The 27,883-nt window shown below is 37.3% G+C and overlaps 1 protein-coding gene across 16 annotated transcripts in view; it reads left to right on the plus strand.

Moving 5' to 3' along the window:
• LOC106079313 (protein couch potato-like) overlaps window positions 1–27,883 on the plus strand; it is a 324,431-nt gene that overhangs the window by 36,011 nt on the left and 260,537 nt on the right. For 15 of the 16 annotated variants that reach the window (XM_056016891.1, XM_056016899.1, XM_056016901.1 and 12 more), the window contains exon 2: window positions 1,285–1,502. The exons of the other annotated variant lie outside the window; for it this stretch is intronic. The gene's annotated coding sequence lies outside the window, so the exon portion shown is untranslated. The remainder of the gene's footprint in view (window positions 1–1,284; window positions 1,503–27,883) is intronic. 16 annotated transcript variants of the gene reach the window in all.

Raw genomic sequence — 27,883 nt, forward strand, 5'->3', positions numbered from 1 at the left:
AGTTTGATGCCATTAGAAACGTCTGCGGTTGTTGATCTACAGAGTCGCTTCCCTTTCTTTTATGTTCTGAATTGTGGGAATAGCTCTTTGCTTCACGTCACTCTAGAATACACAAAACTATTGTCTGTTTAGACATTTTTTTAAGTTTTATCTTCTTTTTCTTATATAATACAGACGTTACTTCAAAAAAGAAGATGATTACGTCCTACGCGTCATGCATTCAGTCATGCATATTAACCAATGACTTAAACACTGCCAAGTCACTTGTTTTCCTGGCTGGCTCAGGCAACTCATTCCAGGCTCTAATAGCACTAGGGAAGAAGGAGTATTTGTACTAATTTGTCCTAGCATATGGGACGAGGAATGTGCCTTTATCTTTGTGTCTTTCAGAGTATTTTATTAGATTTTGTTTTTGTATTTGACGATCACGTAATATAACGCCCTTTTGTTTTATGTCGTTATACATGAGTTGTATATATTGTAAATGAAAGGAGCTTCAGCTATAGTACATAGCATTAGTTGATATAAGTGTACAGAAGAAGTGCATTTCTTGTTTCTTTGTATCAATTTAAACAATGACATACATTAATAAACGTTAAAGTTGTTGCACATATTATTTAGACGAAAATTTAAAAACCACGACACGAAATAGTAAGCGAAACAAAAAATGACTAAAAGTAAAAATAGACACTTTAGCTCATCGTCTTTGAGGAAATCGATACTTTATTTAAATTTATGCAAAGGTTTTTTAGCACACTTGTCGTCTGCTGTAAAGGTATGAATACATTGTCACGTGGTATACAAGCCATCTGTTATTCACCTAACACAGCGGAGGACACCCTAATCAAAATTGCTAATTTCAGAATGCGAATATCTTTTAATTGGATAAATATATATACATACATATACATATACATATACATATATATATATATATATATATATATATATATATATATATATATATATATATATATATATATATATATATATGTGTGTGTGTGTGTGTGTGTGTGTGTGTGTGTACAGTTACTGTTTAGTCCTCGTCTAGTTTCACTACTGAATGTTTTTTTTTTCTTTCCAGCTGTTACTTAGTGAAGTTTAGCTTTTGTTAAATAGTATATTTTGTCCCTAGAGAGCTGGTCTCTTTGCGCATTTGGTCTGTGAGCTATTAGATCTAGTTTCTGTTTGGGAGTGAAGTATTTTTAAGTTTGTTTCGATTAGTTGACGTAGTAATAAGCCGTGTGATTAATTTTATTTCTATTTTTTGTGTGTGTCATTAAGATGAGATTAAGATCTAACGAAGTTTCCCAGAGCTCTTGATTAATAAAACCTCTAAAGAAAATTGTGTTTGGTTGTAATTAAAAATTTAGAACTACTGTTGTTTACGTTGAAAGAACTGTTATTAAACTAAAGAACATAGTTTTAAAGAACAGTTAGTTGTGACTTTATGTTCATTTCTGTTCTGGATCTGAAGAAGGATTTTTGTTACAAGCTTTTTGGTGAGTAGAATTTTTTTTTAAAACATACACTCCATTTTATTCATTCATCTATTTTGAGGTATGCAGCGCAGCCACGAATGTTTCCTATCCTTACAGCTCTTTTGAATCAACTCACTCTGTCTAGTGCAATTAATGTACACTTTATTTCTCCCACTTTGCACAATTATTAATTGTCGAAGGCAATACATGAATCGAAAAAAAAAATGAACCAATTAGTTAAGTAAATAATGGTAACTGATTAATTTCATTTTATATAGAAAAGGGAACAAATATTGCAATATTGAAATATGTTGCAGTAATTGTACAGTTCTTTTCTTATAAAAGCTTTTTTCTTTTAAAAAAAAACATAACTTTTTTCTTGGCTTCTTTTTTAAACTGTATTTGTTATGATTGGACTTGAAGTGATGGTTAAAAAACAAACGCGTATGAGGTTCTGTGCCCAAAAGAAAGTGAGCGTTTAAAAGTGAATTGCATTGAGAGATTGAAACAAACCGAGTCAATGTGATTCTACCTGGTCTACAGCTGACATTGAATGGGAGACAGAACGTACAAATTAACAAAGTCAGCAAAATTTAAATGAACATTTAGTTAACATTTCAAATAGAGTAGTTTGTCATTGTTCATGTTTGTGCAATGTGTAGTATTTACTGAGAAAGTTTATCCTTAGTTTGATTTCCCTCACCACTTGATGCGGCCCGCACCACTCACGCATGGCTAGCTACGCCACTGACTGATAATAAAGGCTCGTAAATATATGAATGAAAATTTGGTTAAATTATACCAAGCTTTGTTATCCATAAGTAAATTTGTCTTAGAATGTGTGCATTGCAGCAAACTATGTGGGCAGACATCGTGTATGTATCTTGGATCCATCTTGGATTCACTCCAAAGTTATATGTGAAATGTTTGTATCAAATAGTTGAATTGCATTCAATGATTATATTGCCAAGGGTTTTTGTATATATACATACATAGCAAATAGAATTAGCTGTCTGGAGCTACAACACAACTTCATCCCAAAAATATTTAATTTACGTAAAGCCGGGGTATCTGCTAGTATCGGCTAGTATTTAGCAAAGAGCTTCAAACATATTTATGATCATATTTTTATAAAGTCTACGGTTAAATGATTACACATCAAGCATAGAAGCCGTCTTTTAAGGTTTTATCGTCTGCTGACAATCTAACACATCATGTTCTGTTGTCTATTATAATTCGTATCCACACTAATGGATAACGTATAGAGTTCTGGATGAGATGGGAGAGGAAAAGGGGGGGACGGGAATTAATGGGTCAGGTGATACTCACCTGTGTACACCTATTACCACCTATTCTGCTCTCCCCACCTTGTTTTTTTCCACGCCCGACACCGGGGCTTTCTTCAGTGTCGCTTCTCTCCCTTTCCTTACGAGTTCTAAATATAGTCACCAGATGGCGCCACGGTTGAACTAATTGTTCGCGCGTTGATACGCTAATGTGATGTTTCTCTGGTCTAATTTGTCCCGGTTACAATTTTTTTTAGACAGGCGAACATAACACACACACACAGAAAGAATCTTTGTACTTCGCAAGCCACTAAGAATGACATTCGTCCTATCAAGACACACAGGGGGTGATTGTTTCCCTTTGCTTTGTGAACATAAAAATATCTAGGCCTAGGCCTTATGCATAATTGGTGAAAACTGAGTGATTTTTGAATACATGACTACATAGGGAATATGCACTATGGCGTTGTATCGTAAATATACATGCATATTTTTCAAATTCTTATAATCGTCTCGTTAAAGCTCAAGCTAATTAGCATATGTCGTGTTATCCCTAAGCTAAAATGTATGCAAAGGCATTCATATGAATATTTGTAATTTTCTTTATGTTGGTTGGTATCAGTGAGGCGGCTAACTATAAATAGCTAGCTTGTTGGTGTATCCGGCGTACAAAATATAGGGAACGTCAATAATCTATGTACTTCTAACAGATATTCCTTTCACTTTTCAGCGCTCAAATCAAACATCTCTGTTCTCTCTCTGTGTTGTAGGCCACGTGATAATTTTTATATTGCGATTGGTGTTTATATTTCATTCATTTTCTTCACCTTTGTCTTTAGGTTTTTCTCCATATATTCTTGTGGTTTTAAATAAATGAATTAAAATGCGAACTAATGGAATAAACAAAAATTACCATGGAGAGACCCAATATATAAAGTCACATCATGTGAAAACAAAAAAGACAAATATTTTTACAGAAAAAACTGATAAACAAAAGCGAATTGCCAATTTATAGATCGTCTTCTATGCAACTATAAGCGTGTGCTGTCTCGTTTGGTTCAATCTTTTGTGTCGATTTCGGTATTTGGTATCTGGAAGTTTTTTTAAGTGCTTTCTTTGGGTGCTTACAGACCCAGCTCTTAAGTTAAATCGCGATTGTATATTGCGGGCTTGAATTCGAGTTCCTCCCGTTAAGTAGCAAATCGTTTTATGCCACTCGGCCATACCTCACAAAATAAATAACTTTTTTTTTAAAGATTAAAGCTTCCCTGTCAGACCTTGCGATCTATAGGGAACATGATGGTATGGTCATCTGTTTCTGTGGCCTACGGTTAACGAGGTTTTTATGTGGCCAGGACAACGACCAATCGCTTTTACTTGTCCCAAAACTAATCGCAGATACCCATTAGAGCTGGATGGACTCAGATCCTGAAATTTAAAATCCCAGTCTTCTCCGAGATTCGAACCTAGGACCGCGAGTTCAGAAGCCAAGCGCTTTACCACTCTACCACCGAGCCTCAATTATTTTATTTTTTTTTACTTCAAATTGAAATAAATTTTAAAATATTGATTTATTTCAGTCGTTAAGTTATAAATATTAAGTTAAGCTAACTACCTTTGTAGGGCAAGTTACCGCTGTTTAACAAATTACACTTGTACAAAGGTGTATGCTACAGAGCGGTAATTGGTTCATTGGCTGTGCACAGCCTGAACTGTTCTCATTTCCTGCGAGATCACTTATTACTACCACTTATTACAACTGCGATATTGAAATGATGTCATATTATTTAGAGACAGGAATTAGGATAACGCGTCAGATATATACCTTATCAAGCTAATTATACCTACGTAGGGCGCCGCTTCGCCCCCCCCCCTTCCCTCACAATTTTAACGGAATCACGCTAACTCCACTTCGTTGATCCCAAACCTCACGTATTTCCGCCATGTTGGGGAGTCAACGCTAATTTTTCCCCCGTCTTTGAGCTAATTACAAGCATTTCCTTCAGGGTGAGTACCTAAGGTGCATGTCCTATTTGCTCTCTGTGAGTGGGGGGGGGATGTAAAGGTTTGGGGGGGGGGGGGACGTTGATACCGCTTACTTGGCTTTGAGATAAGGCATAAGAGGGGGGTGGGAAGGGTGCTGTCTGATAGTAGTGAATGGCTTTCTCACCTTCCAGCAGTCTACTCCTGATTCTCTTTTACATGTTTTGCCCTCCACATTTGCCACAGAGCGCCCCCTTCTCCATCACCTCACCAAGCCGCCATCCACACATTGTGGCGCCCTTCTCCTCTTTCTATCTTCCACCTTCCACCTTTATCTCTTGTTACCTAGAGCCCCCTGGATGTAGAACCACGGGCAGATAACTGGCAGAACGACTCAAAACTGTTCAGAATGAGGGAAAAGGGGGAGGTAAGGAAAGAGGTTAAGGGAAGATAACTGCTCTCCTCTTTAAAGACAACTATGTCTCCAGCTCGTCCCTCATACCAGCGTTGGAGGCCAGATTTAGCGGTGAAGTTTATATAAATAGTAAACAAAGCCTGTAGTGGCGAGAGCCAGGCTTTGAAACTTCACATTAGAGGGTAGATACGTCTCTGGGTCACGGACTTATGCCGGGCTAAGATACCGAGTGTACTCGATAATGACTGTATTGATGATGTCTATGGCACTAGTGAATTGTTACACTCTGTATCTATATAGTTATATCTATATCAATGAGTCGTTCGTTGATTAATGCTTTATATAAACAGTAAAAAATAAATTTCAGTGGTGAGAGCTAGGCCTTGAAACTTAACATTAGAGGGTCTAAGATACCAAGTGTATTGATGATGTCTATGGCACTAGTGAATTGTTTGACCTCACTTCTGTATCCTTGTATAAATAGTATCAGTCAGACGTTAGTGGATTAATAGGCCCTGTATTCTTCTTATCTTTGCTATAACCCCTGTTTCCTTTCTCCTCTCTCTCTATCTCTCTTTTATCTTTTTCTCGTTCACTCAATCTGTAGATTTTGTCTCTCTTTCATGTCTTTCATCATTACTTTGGAATTGTTTTCAGTGTATTGTGTTCTCTTCGCCTTTGATGTCCCTGTATTTGTTTTTTTCTCTCTCTCTCTCTCATTCTCTCTCTCTCATCCTCTCTCTCTCTCTTCCCTCTCTCCTTATCTTTCTCCTTTTTCTCTTTCTCCAATCTCACACTTCCCCTGGTCTCTCCTTTATTTCTCTCTCTACTTCCTTCTCTCTTTCTACCCCTTCTCTGTCTACCCTCTTTCTGTCTTTCTCTCCTCTCTACCCATTCTCTCTCTTTCCCTCTCTTCCTCCCTCTCTATCCATCCTCTTTCTCTCTCTCTCTCTCTCTTCCCTCCTCCTCTGTGAGCGTGAAACTAATACACCAAGTGTGGCTATTATTTTTTTCTTCTACTCAGTTTCAACTTCGTTTTGCAACAAACAACTTCAGCAAACACACAACTACAACAAATATACAACTACAACAAATATACAACTACAACAAATATACAACTACAGCAAACATACAACTACAACGAATATACAACTACAACAAATATACAACTACAACAAATATGCAACTACAACAAATATACAACTACAACAAATATACAAATACAACAAATATGCAACCACAACAAATATGCAACTACAACAAATATACAACTACAACAAATTACAAAAAATATACAACTACAACAAATTACAACAAATATACAACTACAACAAATTACAACAAATATACAACTACAACAAATATACAACTACAACAAATGTGCAGCTACAACAAATATACAACTACAACAAATATACAACTACAACAAATATACAATTACAACAAATATACAACTACAACAAATATACAACTACAACAAACACATAACTTCAGCAAAAAAAAACAACAGTTCTATAGTGTCTTTCAGAATAGCTCCTCTGTAACTGCACTGACTGCCCCGTGTTTGAATTCTCTTCGCTAATTAAAATTTCTTTCCGTAAGCTCAAAAACCAGCTCCCACACCCATGAGTACAATGGTGTGCTGGGACCTCAGTATCCTCGTAAACCTTTGGCCTTGAATAAAAATACTATCTTCATGTTAAAAATGTATTTGTTAAAACAGAAAACTGCACTAAAATACAAAACCCAGTTGTTAGATCAAAATAAAACCACATGCATGACTTTGCTGTAAGTGGTATTGAACTTTTCAGTATAAGATAGTTGTTCCTTGAATACTTTCTTAACATTTAACCATTTAAAGTAATTGCATTTTGAAGATATAGACAGCATTAGTTTATTAGATCGCCTCAAGCTGTTAATATAAACGTGCCCTGGATTTTAAAGCTCTAGTATTCGGTGTTACCAGAGGCTATCTTTTGTTTGCATAGCTTTATTAGTAAAAAAGAATTGCATTGGGATAGTTGCAGGTCCATATTTGTGGCAGTGCTGTGCGGCTGTGCTGAGTCTAACCTTAATTGGGGTCACAAATTCAAAAGTATGAACAGTCATCGTAAATTGAAAACAAGAAAACAATATATATTTTTATATATATGGTGAATAACTCCACATTTACGACTATATCTCTCAATAATGTATGTTTTATTTCCCTTTTTCGATTTGAAAAAAAAAACAGTTACCAATAATTAATTGACTAATTGGTTATTTTTAAAATTGATTCGTGTATTGTTAGTTGCAATAAATATTTATGTCACGTTACAGCTTGATTCGAGAATGGGTGTAGGAGAAATGAAGCGTTTAAAATTTTGAACAGACAGAAAAACACAGAAACAGAGTTGATAGAAACATGCTTCTAATAGATAAATGTAAGTGTTATTAAGTGCCACTTTTATAGACGCTTTAGACAAAAAAAGGCCTAACTCAAAATCCTGGCTCCACTTACATAGATCAGGCACTAATTAAATTGTTTGATCCAGGACGAGTTATCATTAAATTTTAATCTACGGGCAATGATACTGATGAACTCAGTAGCATCTGTCTTATAAAAATGTTAATATCTTGATAGAGAAAACATATTAAGCCAGCCTTAATCTAGTATTAAGACAGTATTAGGCAGGTATTAAGCCAGAATTAGGCCAGTATTAAGCCAGTATTAGACCAGTGTTAAATAAGTATTAGGCCAGTATTAAACCAGTATTAGACCAGTATTAAGCCAATATTAGACCAGTATTAGCCAGTATTAGGCCAGTATTAAGCCAGTATTAGACCTGTATTAAGCCAGTATTAAGCCAGTATTAGACCAGTATTAAGCCAGTATTAGGCCAGTATTAAGCCAGTATTAGACCAGTATTAAGCCAGTATTAGGCCAGTGTTAAGCCAGTATTAGGCCAGTATTAAGCCAGTATTAGGCCAGTATTAAGCCAGTATTAGGCCAGTGTTAAGCCAGTATTAGGCAAGTATTAAGCCAGTATTAGGCCAGTGTTAAGCCAGTATTAGGCCAGTGTTAAGCCAGTATTAGTATCAATGCAGGAAGGATGTACGTCTTGTAGATCGATGTGTTACTCCAAACTAAATGTTTTGAAATTCTATGATTAACAGAACAACAAAAACATCCTAAGAACTATTGACCTCTATACAACTGGGTGCCGGCGGGCGAACAGCGCCCGTCGAGTTCTTCTCGCCTGATTACCTGCGCCCCCCGGGGGCTATTTACAGGCGCATGAACGGGGAGACTCAATCCAGGTCACGTGATGCGCACTTCTCCTTCCGTTTTTCCCTCCCTTTCAGTTGCTCATTTTATTTGTAGCTCCCCCTCCCCCCCCCCCTCCTTTCCCGCCCTAAACTAGCAAGTTCCTGTCTTTACCTGAGATTCTTTTTGATTATCTGGTGTCAAAATAGAAGTCCACCACGCTATGGCGCATCTCCCTAAAGGTGGGAAATATCCGGAGCTTCTGAAGCTACCACTATGTGGGTACAAAAGTAGTGCCTACACTTGTTACCGGGACGAAACGCCAAGAGGGAGCAGTTAAAAAACCTGTCAGCCAACCTGTTTACCCCCTCCCCCAGTCGACGTTCAGGTCTTAAACACCGTTTTAAATCACGTGTCGTTGTTAATTAGTTCCAAGGCGCTAGCTACCTTGCTCCTCTAGCAAAGGTCACGCTAACCTCGTGTAAGCTTCTTGAACACTACCACCGTGAATTTGTTTTTTTTTCTCCCAGTAGCCACTGACAAGTCGTTACAGAACAATGAAATATAAGAATAGTTCTAGCTTTCATGACGGCCATTGCCATCACAAATTAAACGCCTAAGTAAATACAGATTACATGATAAACTCAACTTAGATCCATCTCTGTTCAATAATAAATAGTGAGAAAAATAAGAATGTACTGTAATGGCTGCCTGGTCGTGCGGTTTGCGCGCTGGACTGTCGTTCGCATTTATCGACGGTCTAGGGTTCAAACCCTGCCCGCTCCCATCCCCCGTCGTCCTGCGGGAGGTTTGGACTAGGAAGTAAACTATCTTCAACTCTGAAGGAACATCCGAAACATGTAAAACATTTTACAAAACATTTTACAAAACATGACCCCTTTCGATGAGTCTTTTAAGAATAACTATTTTTCAATATGATTGCAGACGTCATCTTTACTGTTCGCTACGTCATGCTCTTAATGGACCTCATTCACCAATTGGAAATAAACACATTTAGCCACGTCATAATATTGATAAAACAATTTAAAATACGTATCACGAGACAGCCACTTTGGATTTCATAATTTGCATAGAAGATATATAGAATCACGTGGCTAAATGTTGTTTGTTTACGATTGGTGAATGAGGTCCATTCGTAACTTGCGCCCCCCCCCCCCGGTCGCTATGCTACACATGATCACAATTATATATTTTTTTAAATTTTGATTTTGAAAAAAAATTCTATTACTCGGCTATTATATCTTTGGTGAAAAGCTTTTTCGCACTTTTTTTTTTTTTTGCAATTTTCTTTCCCTGTGTTTGTGATAGTTTCTTTCAATCTTTAGCCACGTGATACCTGACGTCAGCCCCCAGCCACTTCCTCTTGTCGAAATAGACAATTCAATTGGTTAATTCTTTCTCTCCGCATTTTTTTTTTTCCACGTTTAAACGGAATTCTTCCTTTCGATCATTAGCATTTTACTACCCTTTTATGAATGGGGTACGCGGTGGCCGAGTGGTCAAGCGTGTGGCTTCTGAACCTTAGGGTCATGGGTTCGAATCTAGGATTTGTAACATTTCATGGATATAACTTAATTATAAAACTGAAACCGTTCAAAAGATCTAAGAAAAATAAAATATTTGAAATACATAAGGTTCATAAAATAAAAAAAAGCATGCATAGACCATGACCTTCACATTTCTTTCACGCGGTACAGAAAGTACGCACTGTCGTCTGCACTATTCTGTACAAGACAAATGTTAACCGTTTTGAAGAGAGACAGAAGCTTCCGCCCGAAAAGTACGAGAGCGAAATGACGGGTTCTGATGTACTGGAACAGAAGAAAGAGACTCCAATAGCTCTGTCTGTTTTATTACTGGAACAGAAGAGACTCCTTTAGCTCTGTCTGTTTTATTACTGGGTTGTCGCTCTTGACCTGAGGCGACTTTTGGGAAGTTGTTTTGAGGCTTTGAGGCTGCCGTACGACGGAGAGGGAGGTGTGCTTTGGGAGGAAGAAGTTTCGAACCCAGAGATAAAACAGTAACGGCAGAGACTCTCTCTCTCTGTCTCTCGCTCTCTCTGTCTGTGTGTGTGTGTTTGTGTTTGTCCATCTGCTTATTTATTCATTAAATAAACATTCTTCATTTTACCTCTCACTCTTTATTGAGTTGCCTCCCTTACATTCACAACAATATATATATATATATATATATATATATATATATTAGAAGGCGCGGTGGCTGAGTGGTCTGAGGGGGCCCGGGCTCGAATCCTAGTGTAGACTGGACTTTTTTAATAACGATTCGCCTTGTAGAATTGTGTGTAGATCTTCTAATGGTTGTGATTCGACTTGCAGAATTGTGTGTAGATCTTCTAATGGTTGTGATTCGACTTGCAGAATTGTGTATAGATCTTCTAATGGTTGTGATTCGACTTGCAGAATTGTGTGTAGATCTTCTAATGGTTGTGATTCGACTTGCAGAATTGTGTGTAGATCTTCTAATGGTTGTGATTCGACTTGCAGAATTGTGTGTAGATCTTCTAATGGTTATGATTCGACTTGCAGAATTGTGTATAGATCATCTAATTGTTACGATTCATCTTCTGGAATTGTGTATAGATCTACTAACGGTTACTATTTGTCTAGCAAGACTCCCGTTCATTTGTTTCGAGCTCAACTAAAATAGATCAAGCACACATACACACAAAGAGAAAAGAGAACTAGGGGGGGGGAGTGAGAACATCTCTTTGTTTCTTTGTTCTTTCAGTTTGATGAGAAGCTGGGGGGGGGAGCGGGAGACTGCTCACTAAAATAGCGGAGCTGGGTGGAGCCGCCCTCCGAAGGTAAATACCAGAGGCGTTGCACGATATGATACGGTTGACGTGAAAAAACGTCAACCGCTTGGATGAAATTGATTCTATTAGGCGATTCCGTTAGTAGGGGGGAATCTGGGGTGTGGTTTTTGCATTGATATCGTCTGGGGTGTAATTTAGTATAGTCTGGTCTTCTAGTTGTCGCTACTACTTGGTGCAAACTTTCGTTTTGCGTAATGGCTTCTCATAAAACTCATGTAGGGGGAAAAATAGATAGATATTGATTTCCTTTTTTTTTTTTTAATTTTTATTACAAAATCAAACTTTATATAAGTAACCACAATAGTTGGGATTTTCAATGATTCAACTTCATTTGAAATGGAATGTAGAAAGTTTTTCAAACATTAAGGAAACCAACAGCAAAAACTGAGCACTTTTTAACTCCTAAGTCTTTAAACTTATATTTTGTGTATATCCATGCTCTTTATACAAATTCAACCAATTAATTTAAACACAAATTGTGCTTTATATTATAAACTTTCCAGCACTACCCATATATACATATATATATATATATATATATATATATATATATTACACTTGACGGTACACGTCAAAGTTCGCCATACCGTAACATTGAAGCCGAAATGAAGAAAGCGAAAACAGGGCCGTCGCATCCACTATGAAGACCCCGAATTCGTGGGCACCAGGTGTGTGTGTGTGTGGGGGGGGGTCACATATGACAGATCTCCAGTGGCATAGGTAGGGTGGGGGAGGTCAGAATTTGTAAGTCCACCATGGGTCCTCACTTAGGGGGGCCCGAAATTTCTTCTTGTTCTTCGTTCTCATTTTACATGTCGGAGGGTTCAGATCAGGACTCATATCTGAGATGAACCGCACAGTGGCTTCCAGATCAGGCAGTTCTCCCCAAACGATGGTCTGCATTTTTTTTTTACATTAGATATTAGATATTAAGCCAATGTCATTTATTCATGTTGTTATATAAGTTATATACTGTTACATGTATTCCCACTTATATTAACTCTTTCCGTGCGGGGTTACTCTCGGGGTGAAACTCGGGTTATATATTTAATAAGTACATTTTCTCATGTTATGATATAGAATGTCAAAAAGCAGGGTCCCTTAAAACGACACTGCAGATCCCCTTTGGAGAGAGCTTGCCGCCCTATGCGCCAAACGGCGTGGGAGAACATAATTCTAATTCTATGTGCAAGAGAGCTACACAGTCGATATATGAAAACAATAAAATGGCCGCTTCTTTGTTTGCTTATTGCCATCCATTATTTAAAAAGAAATTGTATCTGTTGAAAATTTGCATTTGTAATCCCTGAGATAAACTTTCTATTCTTTCATTCAAATCTTTCTTTTCTCAATGACCGAATAAAAAGACGAAGCATTTTTCTGTACCAATGTTCTCAGGGTGAAGCCTTTAGTTGGAAAATAGTTGAACAATTCTTTTCGAAATGTATTCTTAATTTTTCAACGTAAAAAGCCATTTTCATTTAAAAAAGGATTTTAACCTGATCTTGATTTGAATTTGACCTGGATTTAAACTTGAACTTTAAGAGAAAAATAAAGAATATTATAAGAGTCCTTGTGCCTGGACTAAATATTTAATGATAAACAAAGCAGTATTTTACAATGCAATGTTGTGTTTTGTTTTGCATGTTTCGGATGTTTCAGAATTGAAGATTATTATTTCCTAGCCCAAAAGTCCCACAGGACGTCTGTGGACGTCAGGGTTCGAATCCAAAACCTTCTAGGTTGACAGTATAGAGCCCATTGCACACGTCAGCCATCAATCTATCTTTTCAGAAATTACTTATATTTATTTACTTGCATCATGATTTCACTAATATTAGAGAAATACTTTGATTTATCCAGTCTGTTCCAGTATTAGCTTTACCCATGTCTCAAGGGTATTGGTGAAGAGAAGAATTATTTTAAGCTCCCTTTTCAGACTTTGTGATTTCTGGGGCAGACAATGTAAAGGTACACTATTATATTCCTGTAAACCAGGGTTTCCCAAACTTTTTTTTGTTAACGAAACACTTCGTACATTCTGAGTACGTAACACTTTGCTTATTTCCTAGACATATTAATTTCACGTGGTGGCCTACTAGTTTATTATTCCAGTAGCTCGTGGAACACCTATTCAGGTCTCGTGGAACACTGGGGTTCCGCGGAACACAGTTTGGGAAACACGGCTGTAAACGAAATGACTATCAATTCTCACATCCTTTTTATAAGTTTAACATTACCCTACTTGTTTAAACCCGAGACTTGATTCTTACGAAGTTCCAGCGCATGGCCAGAGTTTAACTCTCAAAAAGATATAGTTCGCATGAACTTTAAAAACATAAACTCGAGAACTTACAGCATTCTAGTGCATGGGCTGTGAATTTAGGAAACTTCCAGGAGCCACGGCATGTTCAGCAGATCTACAGTGAATTATATGTGTGTCTGTGATTTAAGTGTGAGGGTAGGTGTGTGTGAGTATGTGTGAAAGGAACAACGTGAGAATTTGTGTGTGTGTGTGAGAGACAGAGCGTGAGTGTGTGTGTGTCTTTGTTTGTCTTAGAGTGCATACCTCATCTCTTTTTTTTTTTCAAACAAATAAAACAAAAATGTCTTAGGCTTTTGTCTGATAGATTTGGCGTCGTAACTCAGTGCAGTGGTTCTCGGAATGTGATACATATCGAGAGAGAAAGGATAGAGAGAGGGGACAGAGTAGAGTAAGAGAAAAGAGAGAACATAGAAAGAGAGAGAGAGAAGGAAATGAGAAAGAAAAGAAGGAGCGAGAGGAGTCAAAAAGAAAAGAGGCAGAGGCAAACAAAGAGAGAAGGGATAGAGAGAAAAGAGAGGAGGGATAGAGAGAAAAGAGAGGAGGGATAGGGAGAGAGAGAGAGAAAAGAGAGAGGGATAGAGAATGAAAAAATAGAGCGAAGAGAGTAAGCGAGAGAAGGGGCAGAAAGAGAAAGAGGAGTGGCAGTAAAGGAGAAAAAGAAGGAAGAGAGAGAGAAAGAGAGAGTCATTTATTTTAGCTAATTAAGATTGAAAGCCGTTAGATATCATGTTAACAATCCAAAGATTTCTTTCCAAGTAAGTTTTTTTTTTTTTTTGTGAGAAATGATTTTTGCCTGTAATGAATATTGTCGTTCAGTTTTTCTAAAGAGTGGTTTGTTTTTTTATAGGAATGTTGTATATTGATGGAGTTTTTTTTTCTTGTAATGCTATACAAATATCGTAGTCAAACGTTTTATACCAGCGATAGGTAATGCTATACTATATATAGCGATATTTAGTGTTATACTTAACGTAGCGAAGGCTAATGTAATGCCCAAACCCATCATTTTATCTATTATATAAAGTGGAAAGAAAAATGTATGTTTGTATGTCCCGAATAGAAATCAAAACCGTTCGACCAAACTTGATGAAACTTGGCATAAATGTTCCTTGTGTACTAACTGGAACCGTGACGTGTGTATGGTAACCCTAAAACAAACTTAAGAACCTCAAAAAAAAAAAAAAGGTATTTCATGGATCTAGGCCATGTTTACAATGTTTACATAAGACAAGATCGAAAGGATCTAGATCTAATTTTTAAAACTACACTTTGCACAGATAGTTTTTACTTTGACACATCAAAATACAAAATATAGTCAATTGATTTCATTATTTACTAAAATTAACCTTCAAATTTGTTTTTCAAAAGCATTTTTATATAAATTCGTTCGGCGAATTTCTACATCCTGAAGTATTTTATAATCCCATTTATTTAACAAATCGGGTAAACCCGTTTTAATTGTACTTTATATCTCATTCATCTCGCGCTTTTATTTTACTTTTATTTTCGTGGCGAAAGAGAAAAACTTGAAAGGATCATTAGCTAAGTTTAACATGCATCTAAATCATATCCATTAGATGAGTAATCCACAAACTACAAACTAAGGCCCGCAGGCCGCGGGTAATGTCCGGCTAGTATATATATAAACTATATAGTGTGATGCAATATCGTACTGAGAATGAACGAATACAAACTTTTTTTTAAACAGTGACCTGTTCGTAACTGCCTCCTCCCCATGACACCTTGCGCCGTACGTGGGAGCACAACTGCTGATTCTTTCACAACTCTATAGTGTCTACCCACTATATTGGAATGTCCTGTCTTTTTTTCTAGAGCTCTTCCCTTCGAGCGCAGTGTCTTGTATGATAGATGTGGACAAAATGTTTTAATATGGCAACTTTATGTCCTTTTTTTGTTTTGGTCTGTGGACGTCATCGGTTCTCGGGGGGTCCTTTTTTTTTGAGACTCTTGCACGCATGTATCAAACCTGCACTTCTATCTGCCATCTACCTCTAGCTTTCCCACGCTTCTGTCTTTTCCCCCTCTCTAACCCCCCCCCCCTTTTTCCATTCAACGAAAAAGAAAAATAGCTTCCCCCCCCCCCCCCACCTTCTTATTCTACGCTCCAATCTGACCTTCATTCATATCTCCCCCAGTGTCATCTACGTCTCTCACAAATAAAACTTCTCTCTCTCTCCCCCGTTTCCCAGCCCTCCTCGTGAAGCCACGCCCCTGTCTGTTCTCTATAAGATTAGTCTAATTAGATGGATAGTCTGAGTCTTGCAGATTGCTACCGTCAGTAGGCATTAAAAAAAATCAGAGGGCGTCAGCTACCTCCAGCTAAGAGAAATCTCGAGCTCATTGGTTAGGCAAGACAAAATATTAAGTTGATAAATTTTTATTGTTATTAAAAGGACATCGCTTTTAAGAAATTATAGATTCAAAATTATTTAGATAAAGAGTTAAGATTTAAATGACTTAACTTCACTTTCTCTTTTTCTCTCTCTTTTTATCTATCTCTCTCTCTCTCTCTTTCTCTCCCTCTCTTTCTCTCTCTCTTTCTCTCTCTCTTTCTCTCTCTTTCTCTTTCTCTCTCTCTCTCTCTCTCTCTCTCTCTTTCTCTCTCTCTCTCTTTCTTCCTCCTCTCATTTCAAACAGAATGAAACTGTTACTCTAAAAACATATAACACACTATGAGTTACCTGACACACTTTTGTCTATTCAACGGACTTTTAAATTGCTACTTCAAGGTGATGGTGATGATGGCTTCTGATTACGGCAGTGCAAAACAAAAAGCGACCCTCAATCAATCATATTTCTAGTGGGATCTAGTGGGATCCCTTTCTGTATGCTGCCTCTTGAGAACCTCTGAGTTGGGTTTTGTATCATAAAGAAAATGCGTTCTTATAAATAAAATGCATCTCGGATCTTGTGTCATAAAGAGAATGCGTCTCTGATCTTATGTCATAAATAAATTGCATCTTGAATCTTGTGTCAGAAGGAAACTGTGTCTTGAATCTTGTGTCAGAAGGAAACTGTGTCTTGAATCTTGTGTCAGAAGGAAACTGTGTCTTGGATCTTGTGTCAGAAGGAAACTGTGTCTTTGATCTTGTGTCAGAAGGAAACTGTGTCTTGGATCTTGTGTCAGAAGGAAACTGTGTCTTTGATCTTGTGTCAGAAGGAAACTGTGTCTTGGATCTTGTGTCAGAATGAAAATGTGTCTTGGATCTTGTGTCTGAAGGAAAATGTGTCTTGGATCTTGTGTTGGGAATAGAATGTAGTTGATATTGTGTCACAAAACACAACATTTTGGATGTTCCCTATAATATGGTTCATATTGTTCCTTTATTCAGAAATACAATAGAATGCACAAACAATCATCATTACTAGATCTAGTCATTGAAATACATTGGTAGACTAGTACCAAGCATCCTACTTATCCTAAACTATCTCTCTGAAGTCTTTTACTTAAAATCGTGATGGCTTTAGAAAAAATAAAATAAAACTATCGCATTTTTTTTCGCTTTGTTACTAAACACTTTTTTTTTTAAAATTTCGAATAATAATAATAATAATAATTTTCGAAGCAGAAATCTCCAAAGTCTCCCAAAATGACTCGCTTTGAATAACATATCTTCTGCTTGTAGCTTATAATACTTATTTTTTTTTATTTATTCCTGAACGCTACTACCAATTTCAGGTTGCTTCTGATCTGAAAATGAAAAAGAAATTGGTTATTCCAGAGCTCAGTCAGACAGGACACAGTGTAACGTCTGATCTTCAATATCACATTTTATTGGCTAAATACTGTTGTAGGGGAACAGCTTCTCTGGTGCAAAGGAGGCTTTATAAAAAGGGGGGATACGTCACTTCAAACAGTGGCGAACATTCGTCTACACAGAACAAAGTAATTAGTATATTACACACAAAAAGTTTTGATGCTCGATTGAAACTCCAAAAATAGTTTCTTCAGACGCAGTTCTTCTCTTTTAATAGCCGGATCCTTTCTCAACGCTTACATAAACAAAACAAAAACATAATCAAAACAAAAACATAACCAAAACAAAAACATAAAAAAAAACTGGCACAATTTTCATCAAGCCAATTTATAATTCTTCGCTTTTTTTTTAAACTACCGTTGATGTGCCAGTTCTATGCGGTATGCGCTTCGGATTGTCGACACGATGTTCCTGAGTTCCAACCCCTCCTGCTACAAGACATTATGTTTGCCATGTTAAGGGAACTTGTTACTACATATTGAGAAGACGAAACCTACTCAAGGCAGTCTAAATATACAGCATGATGACACAATGCCAGTAGCCTTACAGCGTGATGACGTGTTGTACCGAACTTTGAGGAAATAGCATCCAGGAGCCAGAATTCTTCCAAATTTTTGGACTGAAGAAATTCTCTCAGAGTCTCCTCATTTTACGTCAATTCTCTCTGCTTGTCTTTGAGACACCTTCTCCCATGGATTGTTCTTCTGCCAAGTTTAAAAAAAAAAAATTCGGAAGGGGGGGAGGGGGGTCCTGGGAGGAGGATAAAGGGGGGGAGGTTTAGAAGAGGAAAACTGAAAAGTTTCATTTACTTAGATTCAAAGGACGTCGCCTGTCCACTGACCACCCAACATTTTGTTTTGTCAATTTAGGTCACTGACTCAAAGTAGGCCACTCACTGAAAGTAAACTAGTCACTGAAAGTGGGTCAATCAGTTAATTAAAGTAGGTCAATCGCTGGAAGTAAACAATTCACTGAAAGTAGGTCAGTCGCTGAAAGTAAGGTCAGTCACTGGAAGTAAGCAAATCACTTAAAGTAGGTGAGTCGCATAAAGTAGGTCAGTCACTTAAAGTATATATGTCACAGAAACTAGGTCACAGAAAGTAGGTCACGATTTAACATCTAAAACTTCGAAAAGGAACACACACAAAAAAAAAACAATATTTATAAAGGAAATAATCGGGTTAACAAGGAGAATGAAACCATTTTTTTTAAACAAAAAAAATATTCATACAAGAAAACAAATGTTTTAGCGGGTATTTATGACAGTGATGAAAAGTGAGGCTGTAGAAACGTGTTCGTGTCTGTGTGTGTGTGAAGGAGTCTGTGTATATATAAGCATGAGTTTGACATATGATACTTCATGGCACGAGTCTGAATTCTCGTTTGTCGGAAAGAGAAAGAGGGAGAGATAGAGAGAGAGAGAGAGAGAGAGCGAAGATTTTTTTAGACTGGTCGCTTTGATACCCAACCCTTTGGTCTATAGCTAATAACCCATGGCTGAGTTGCCTATAGATCTATATATAATACAGTTAACCCTTAACTGATAGGTAAGTTAACCCTTATGCCCTTATTGTATCTATATAGATTTTGACTCTTTAAAAAATATACTTAGATCTAAGTATTACAATCCAATCGCTTTGTGTTTTCCCCTAATCATTCAGAAAGACAAAAACCTTTTAGATATTTGGAAATCATTGCATAACTGTTGCGCAATATGTAGAGGAATTCTGGGGAATATACAGATAATATTTTTTTTTACTTGCTTTAGATAAGACGGCCAAAGTCTTCCAAAATTTCGGATGCTCCTTATGAAATGATGATATCACGGCCGTGACCTGCTGAAAGACGAGAAGGGATAGCACCGGACGGGGCTCGAGGTCGGGGCTCTTTACTACAGTCAGAGGAGCATAACCATAACGATACCCTCTGTTCTGGGTAGGGAGGATGGGGGCTATAATAATTCTGTCACAATCATCCTTTGCCATTGCCTCCAATCGCCCCATTATTGACCCCTACAATTCGACAACTTTTTAAATCGTGGATTAATATCTGTCGTTTAAGGTAAGGAAAAGCCAGGGAAAGTAAATCTTTCTATTATATACCTTCACTCGTTTTGATGTAATGATAAAAAAGTTTATACAGTAGAAAACTTTGTTTTTTTCTAGGTTTCATATATAATTTATTCTCATTGTAAACACGTGATTTATTTTTTAATATATTATTTGTAATATTTTTTTTATATTTGTTTTAAAGACGTTAACACAACGGTTTTTGTTACTGGTGACCTCCTGAACCGATTTCTTTAATCTTAAAGTCATCGTGACCTAACTTGTGGCTCAGTTTATGTGCACATTTGTGTCTGTGTGTGTGTGTGTGGGGGGGGGTTACTCTTGTAGATTGAAGCACTGAGGTCTACCTTTAACTGGTAATTAATGCAGGAAAAACAATATCTTTTAAGTTTTTCTAGGTTATTATCAAGTTTGTTGACAAAGTCTCATCCAGGGGCGCTGTTTCCTTTAAAAATAAACAGCAATATTATACAGTTACGCCCTTCCTGTCTGTATCGGATGTTTGTTGTGAGCGCGCGCAATGAATGCTGGACTTGTCTTGGTGTAAGATAAATACTTCATAGCAGAGGTGTGTACTCAGCATGGTGTGTACGTGTCCTCATTCGTGGTGATGATTTGATACCGCTGTCATCTTCGTGCGCACTTAAAATGAGATTGTACACATCTTGTTGTACACATAAAATGAGATTGTACACGTCTTGTTGTACACATAAAATGAGATTGTACACATCTTTCTGTACACATAAAATGAAATTGTACACATCTTTCTTTACACATTAAATGAGATTGTACACATCTTTCTGTACACATAAAATGAGATTGTACACACCGTTCTGTACACATAAAATGAGATTGTACACATCTTTCTGTACACACAAAATGACATTGTACACATCTTTCTGAACATAGAAAATAAGATTTTGCCAATCTTTCTGTACACAGAAAATGATATAGTACACATCTTTCTGTATACAGAAAATAAGATTTTGCCCATTTTTCTGTACACAGAAAATGATATTGTACACATCTTTCTGCACACAGAAAATAAAATTGTGCCCATCTCTTTGTACACTGTACAATTCATTATAGAGTCTAGGTATCTTTCACCTCGAAGGAGAAGCTTAAGGCTTGACACCTAAATTAAGACACTTTGATGTGTGATTATATCTTAATTAGGACATGGATGTGTAATCATATCTTTGTTGGGACACACACGCAACGAATCTTAACATATATCTAGATCATTTAGCAACAAAAAATAAATTGCTATCTTCTCATAGCTGGTCTGTCATTTAGCCCTTAGTTTAGTTTAGGCTTTTTCTAACACTTTTCTCTGTTATCTGCCCCTGCGTGTCTCTCGCACTGAGGTGTGTCCGTTTCTTACTGTCATTTTTCTATCCTTTTTTTTTCCTTCCTTTCTGCTCGCGTGCTTATAGCCTTATATCCGTGCACTCTGCCCTGGTTAAATGTATCTACAAGTCAGGGTAACCTTTCTAGATATTAGAGGAAATTAAAAATCGCTTATTTCAGGGTTTGGGGAGGCGCAGTGGCTGAGCGGTAAAGCGCTTGGCTTCCGAACCGGTGGGTGCTGGGTTCGAATCCTGATGAAGACTTGGATTTCTAATTTCGGTAACTTTGGGCGCATCTGAGTCAACCCAGCTCTAATGGGTACCTGACACGAGTTTTGGAAAAGTAAACGCGGTTGGTCGTTGTGCCGGCCACATGACACCCTCGTTAACAGCGGGCCACATAAACAGATGACCTTTACCCCATCCGCCCTATAGATCGCAAGGTCAGAAAGGGGAACTTATTTCAGGGCATTATAGATTTGAAAATTTTCCTAGTTTTCTAAACTATAGATCTTGTTAGCTCTGGGGGACAAAAAATGCTACCGTTAAATTTACATAATTGAATACATGTTTTGTTTCGTAAACTGCTGAAATTTATTTTTATTTTGTATCGTTTTACTATTGTGGGTTAACACGATTACTTTGACCCAATTTACATTCTTTTAAACAATTAAAAAAAAAACAGTAAGATAGTAAAACAAGACAGAGAGGAATGGAGAAAGACGGTCAACAAATCTCACATGGTGCCCCGACGGTCCAACAGACTAAGGGATAGGTAAAAGTAAAGATAGAAAAAGAAGAGAAAGCCATATTGGATTCGATTTATATGTTTCGGATATTCCTTCAAAAATGAAGATTGTAAAGTCATATATCAAACCACAAGCAAGACGAGCAATGCCCACTGCGATGACATTGGATAGACCAAAAAGCTAATGTAAAAACCAAAATAGTTCTAGACCAGATTGGAAATCTTCAAAACAGAAGTTCAATAAGTTTGATTTCCTGTTTTCATTGTTCAAGCGCGGGCCGTTTAAATTTTGGTGTTCCAGAACTAACTGGGAATAGAAACAGTTAGTTCTGGAACGATCTGAAGGCTATGTGTAATGGAGAGCTATTATTGGGTATATTGTGACATCTTTGGATTGTATTAGTGCTTTCAGTTCGTTGCCAGGTAAGCTGTGTCTGAAGAGAGAGAGAGGAAGATTAAAGAGATGGAGGGAGAGGGGAGAGAGAGAGGGGGCTGGGGAGAGAAGAAAAGAAGGAGATGAGAGAGTGAGGGGAAATCGGAGAGAAGGAAATAAGATAGGAAGGAGTGAGACGAAGAAAAGAGAGAGAGACAAATGGAGATGTAGAGAGAGAAGGGGAGAAATCGAATGAGTGTGTGAGAGAGAGACAAAGTACGGAAGAGAACGAGAGAGAGGGAGAGAGAGAAAGAACCAAGAAAGTTACACAAAGAGTAATGAGTGAAAAAGAGGTAATGAATGAGAGAGTAAGGAGAACGCAAGGCTCACGGCAGCCGGATGGAACGAAATGAACAATCTGAGCATTATCTTGTCCACGGATGTAAACGCACGCACGCACACACTCACACACAAACACACATGACACTTTTAGATCCCAGACTTAGTTCTGGAACCCATCCCGTTCAAATAGACAACATGGCGGCATTTCTTGGACGGAAACCTGACTCGATGTGCGAATAACTTTTCATGAACGTACATGATACACGCACACACACACGTGCCTACATACACATATAGACAGAATCAAACACACACATACACACTCACACATACACATATAGACAGAATCAAAGACACACATACACACTCACACCTACACATATAGACAGAATCAAACACACACATACACATATAGACAGAATCAAAGACACACATACACACACACATACACATATAGACAGAATCAAACACACACATACACATATAGACAGAATCAAAGACACACATACACACACACATACACATATAGACAGAATGAAACACACACATACACACTCACATACACATATAGACAGAATCAAACACACACATACACATATAGACAGAATCAAAGACACACATACACACACACACCTACACATATAGACAGAATCAAACACACACATACACATACACATATAGAGAGAATCAAAGACACACATATACACAAACACACACATATACACAAACATACACATATAAACAGAAAAAAAAACACACACATACATACATACACATATTGACAGAATCAAAGACACACATACACATACACACCTACACATATAGACAGAATCAAACACGCACATACACATACACATATAGACAGAATCAAAGACACACATACACACACACATACACATATAGACAGAATCAAACACACACACACATACACATATAGACAAAAATCAAAGACACACACACACACACATACACATATAAACAGAATCAAACACACACATACACACACACATACACATATAGACAGAATCAAACACACACATACATACACACATACACATATAGTCAAAATCAAACACACACATATACACAAACACACACATATACACAAACACACATATATACACAAACACACATATATACACAAACATACACATATAAACAGAAAAAAAAAAACACACACACATACATACATACACATATAGACAGAATCAAACACACACATACACATACAAACCCAAACCCTCTTGTTTTATTTCGAAACAGTCTTGGCAAACGTCTTCCTAAATAGCCTGTATACTCCACATTTAGTTATGTATAAAATACATAAGCATTTCTATAATTTAAAAAAAAAGTGTAAATAACTTTATCAACATCTTTACAGCTTATATACACATTTAATTTCACCAACTATCACATGTTTATGAAAAGTAGATTTTTTGTGTATTCGATATCAAACAAAATAATAAATTACCAATAATTAATTGACTAATTGAGAATGAGTATTTTTGTTTATTTGTTTATGATTTGCTATATAAAAAAAAATAATTGTTTAAAGTATCAACTTGATCGGAGAATGCGTGAGGGAGAAATAGCGTTAACAATTATTTATTGGGAATAAACCCAACACATTTAGCCCTATCTGTGAATACTGAAGTGTTAGTTCCCTTGTTGCTATTAATGAATTGCCAGTAATTAATTGTCTAGTTGGTTAGTTTTTTGTTTTCACGTCTGGTCTATGTCAATGAATAATTGTGCGAGAATGGGTGTGGGATAAATAACGCGTACAGACTATTTTTTACCAGACAAACAGACTGAATTGGTCTAAGCTTTTTTTTTTAAATGAGAGAGAAAGAGCGAGAAAGAGAGACAGAGAGATAAATATAGAAAGACAGACAGAGAGACAGACAGACATCATGAAATGGGAGTTATAATCTGTGAGCGCATGTGCTATAGTGATATAAGTGCCTGTATGCGTGTGTGTGTGTGTTTGTGAGTGAGTCAGAGAAACTAACCTGACCGGACCTGATAGTGGTGCAGACGTGGCCAAACCTAAAGCTCTACCCCCCCCCCCCCTCAAAAAAAAAAAAACAGAACCGGACAATCTGGCCCTCTGTCTCAGCCGTTATCTCCCTCCACGTTATGACGTGGATAACTCTCTACTCCTCTACCTCTACTCCTCTACCTCTACTCTACTCCTCTACCTCTACTCCTCTACCTCTACTCCTCTACCTCTACTCCTCTACCGTACTCCCTCGCTGGTTCGTTCACACTCGTTACAGGCCCTCGGAACATTCACCGCCTAGTCTTATCGTATGTGTGAGTTAATTTACTCTTTCTTAACTTGCAGACACATCACTCATGTCTCTTCTCTCGACACAGGGGATCTCAATATCACTCATTAACACAGAGATCCCAGGATCATTCATTCATTTATTTCCTTGACACTGGGATCTCAATATCATTCATTCATTAACACAGTGATCCCAGGATCATTCATTCATTTATATCCTTGACACTCGTATCTCAATATCATTCATTGGTATATTTCATAAACATAAGGATCCGAGTATCATTAATTCATTTGTATATTTCTAAAATCTCGATTTGTTTCTTCTGAGTTTCTTTCTATCGAACAGGTTTACATACATAACAATCCTAACATTTGTTTCTGTTTCAATCCCACATATTACACATATAGCAATCATACACATTTGTTTCCGTTACAATCTGAATCCCCAAATCTGTCTTTATTTATTTATTTTTTTTAAACACAATCGGGTCTATCTCAATCATACAGAAATCCATGTAACTCCTACCCAATTACTCAAAGATGCCTGTATCCCTTTTGCACTTAACTACACAGGGATCCATGTATCCCAATCTATGAATCCCATTTTTTTATATACAAAAACTTTCAATGATTTTCAGAAACCCAACGTTAATGCAATACAGCGCCCTAATAGTCCCTTATTGGAGGGCACGGTGGCTGAGTGCTTAAGAGCTGGGCTTCCGAACCTGGGGTCCTGGGTTTCAATCTAGAAGACTGGGATTTTGACATTTCGGATTTTTAGGGCGCCCCTGAGTCCACCCAGCTCTAATAGGTACCTGACTTAAGTTGGGGAAAGTAAAGGCGGCTGGTCGTTGTGCTGGCCACATGACACCCTGCTCGTTAACCATTGGATAAAGAAACAGATGACCATAACATCATCTGCCCTATAGATCGCATGGTCTGAAATGGGACAGAAACACTGTGGCGGCGTGGTATAATCAGTCTCTTTCTAGACCATAAAACAGGTGGCCTAATAGTTCATTGCTAGACCATTAATACTGTGGTCTGATGGTCCCTTGCTAGACTCTAAACACTAAACCCAAATGAAAACACATTTTCTACAAATATCTCAAATTATTTTGGCTTTCTAATTAGTGGGACTGTAGGGTTACTATATCGTCTTGACCATGGGCGTAGCCAGGATTTTTTTTTTCGGGGGGGGGGGGTTCCCCCTGGCTACGCCCATGGTCTTCACCAAGGGCGTAGCATATTTCTTTCACAAGTCCAGCTTAAAGAACTAAAAACATGTTTACTCCTTTATATCTGGTCGCTTAGAAACTCACTAAATTTGGCTGAAAGTTCAAGCTGTACCAAAATACAAATAGAAAGTACCTAAAAATAGACTTTAATAATCTATTTTAAGAATAAGAAAAAAAAAGAGATTTGAATAGAAAAGGCGCGCTTTCGCAATCTAAGGTAAGCGACCTCCAAGTAGATATTCCAGTAAAATGCTTTTAGTGAGTCGGATTGTGGCGCGAACACACGGCAGACGAGCGGAGCGTGTGCCAGTTAGATTCAGCACTATCTCAAGCATGTGACAAGGGAAGTGAATGGATGTGTCACAAATGATCGTCTGATGCGAGGAGATACGATGCGAGTTATCGTTCGTGACTGCCCCAAGTTGTGGTGTTAAAAGGAATAGATAAAGATAAGATAACTCCGTCTAAGAAAGTCGTGGAAGAAATATAAGGAAAAAAAAAAGAGAGAAATAAATAAGAACAAATACAGTGACGTACCAGTTGAAAACAGTAAATGAAAAAGAAACGTTTAAACTAATAAAATGATTAAAACAAATCTTATGATTGTATATAGATTGGAATATTATGCAGGGGTGGGGTATTAACTGGGGCGTAGCTATGAATTCGCCATCATTTGTGGGGCCCTGCATTTTGCATAATACTTAATATTTAATGAAAAAAAAAACCTTGGGGGCCTCTCAATTGGGGGCCCAGGGGTACTTTCAAACTCTCCCCCTCCTCCCCCCACCCTAGCTACGACACTGGGCATAAAGATCTCGCACATTAATAATGAATCTAAGAAAATAATTATACTATCCAGGTAAAAAAAAAAATGCTTATATTTCTGAAAAGTAAATTAAAAAACTGTGTTGTTTAAATGGATTAAAAAGTATATTTTCTGGTCTAGTACATATGAATTTTGACTGAGTGCAATACATCACTATTACATATAGGTTGTTTTCATTATATGCAAATGGTCCAATTCATGATGGGCTGTGAAAAAGAAGAAAATATTGGTATAAAAGTTCAAATTGGTGGAACCTAGCCTACCGAGTGGAACATGTCCTGGCTCTCTACAGCCCATAGGGTGCCCACTCCAAAAGTGGGGGATCCTTGTGCCCCACTCTGTATTACACTTGTAGTTTGGTGAGGGTGTTGTAATGGCCAAGTGTTAAAACGCTTGCTTTCAGAGCCCATCCGAGAAGTCATGGGCTTAAATCTCGATGAAGACGGGAATTTTGAATTTCGGATTCGCAGGACGTCCCCGAGTTCACCAAATCTAAAGAATACCTGACATATCTATGACATTAGTTGGTGCTAGTAAAGACAGTCAGGTCTTTGTGTCGACACCCTTGTTGGCCATAAGTCTGCCTTATAGATCGAAAAGGTCTAAAACAGGTATCCTATTTCTTTTTAATATTTAGTGTATAGTATCTATCATTACTTGTTGTAAAATCTTCCTTTTCGTTTCTTTCGAAGATGCACTAATAGCTCATGAGCCCGTTTATAACCCAACAGACATTTCTCATATTGGTTGAGGAATAATAATGTCATGGAGGGCTAGAGGGGTTACAGCCCCGGGGTCCACCACAATAGAGAACAAAAAAAAAACTTAAAAAAATATTTATGCAAAGTGTATTTGTATCAATTAGTTTGGATCAGTCATGTAATTACATTTTTAATAGATATAAGTATTTTGTATTCATAAGTGGGTCTTAATTAAAGCTTTCAACACAGTGTAGGAGCCTCAATAAAAATCTTGTCCCGGGGTCTCCACATGCTTCAATCCGGCCCTGATTAATGTACGGGCAGTGAACAGCTGGAAGCAGACGTTTATGCTTGATCACGTGATGGAGTCAATGTCTTCTGTCAGTGTCAGTACATAGGTGTGGTCAACATGAACATTTGTTGCTATTCTATAATGTCACTACTCTACCTATGCTCTAGTTTTGTTAAGCTGAGAAAATAACAGAATTCTTCTGTATCAACTTAAATTGTTTTAATTCCACAAGAAGAAATCATAAATAAAAAATACACACACTGTTAACACACAATGTAACT

This window comes from Biomphalaria glabrata, chromosome 18, assembly GCF_947242115.1.
Source record: "Biomphalaria glabrata chromosome 18, xgBioGlab47.1, whole genome shotgun sequence".
Classification (NCBI taxonomy): Eukaryota; Metazoa; Mollusca; class Gastropoda; family Planorbidae; genus Biomphalaria; species Biomphalaria glabrata.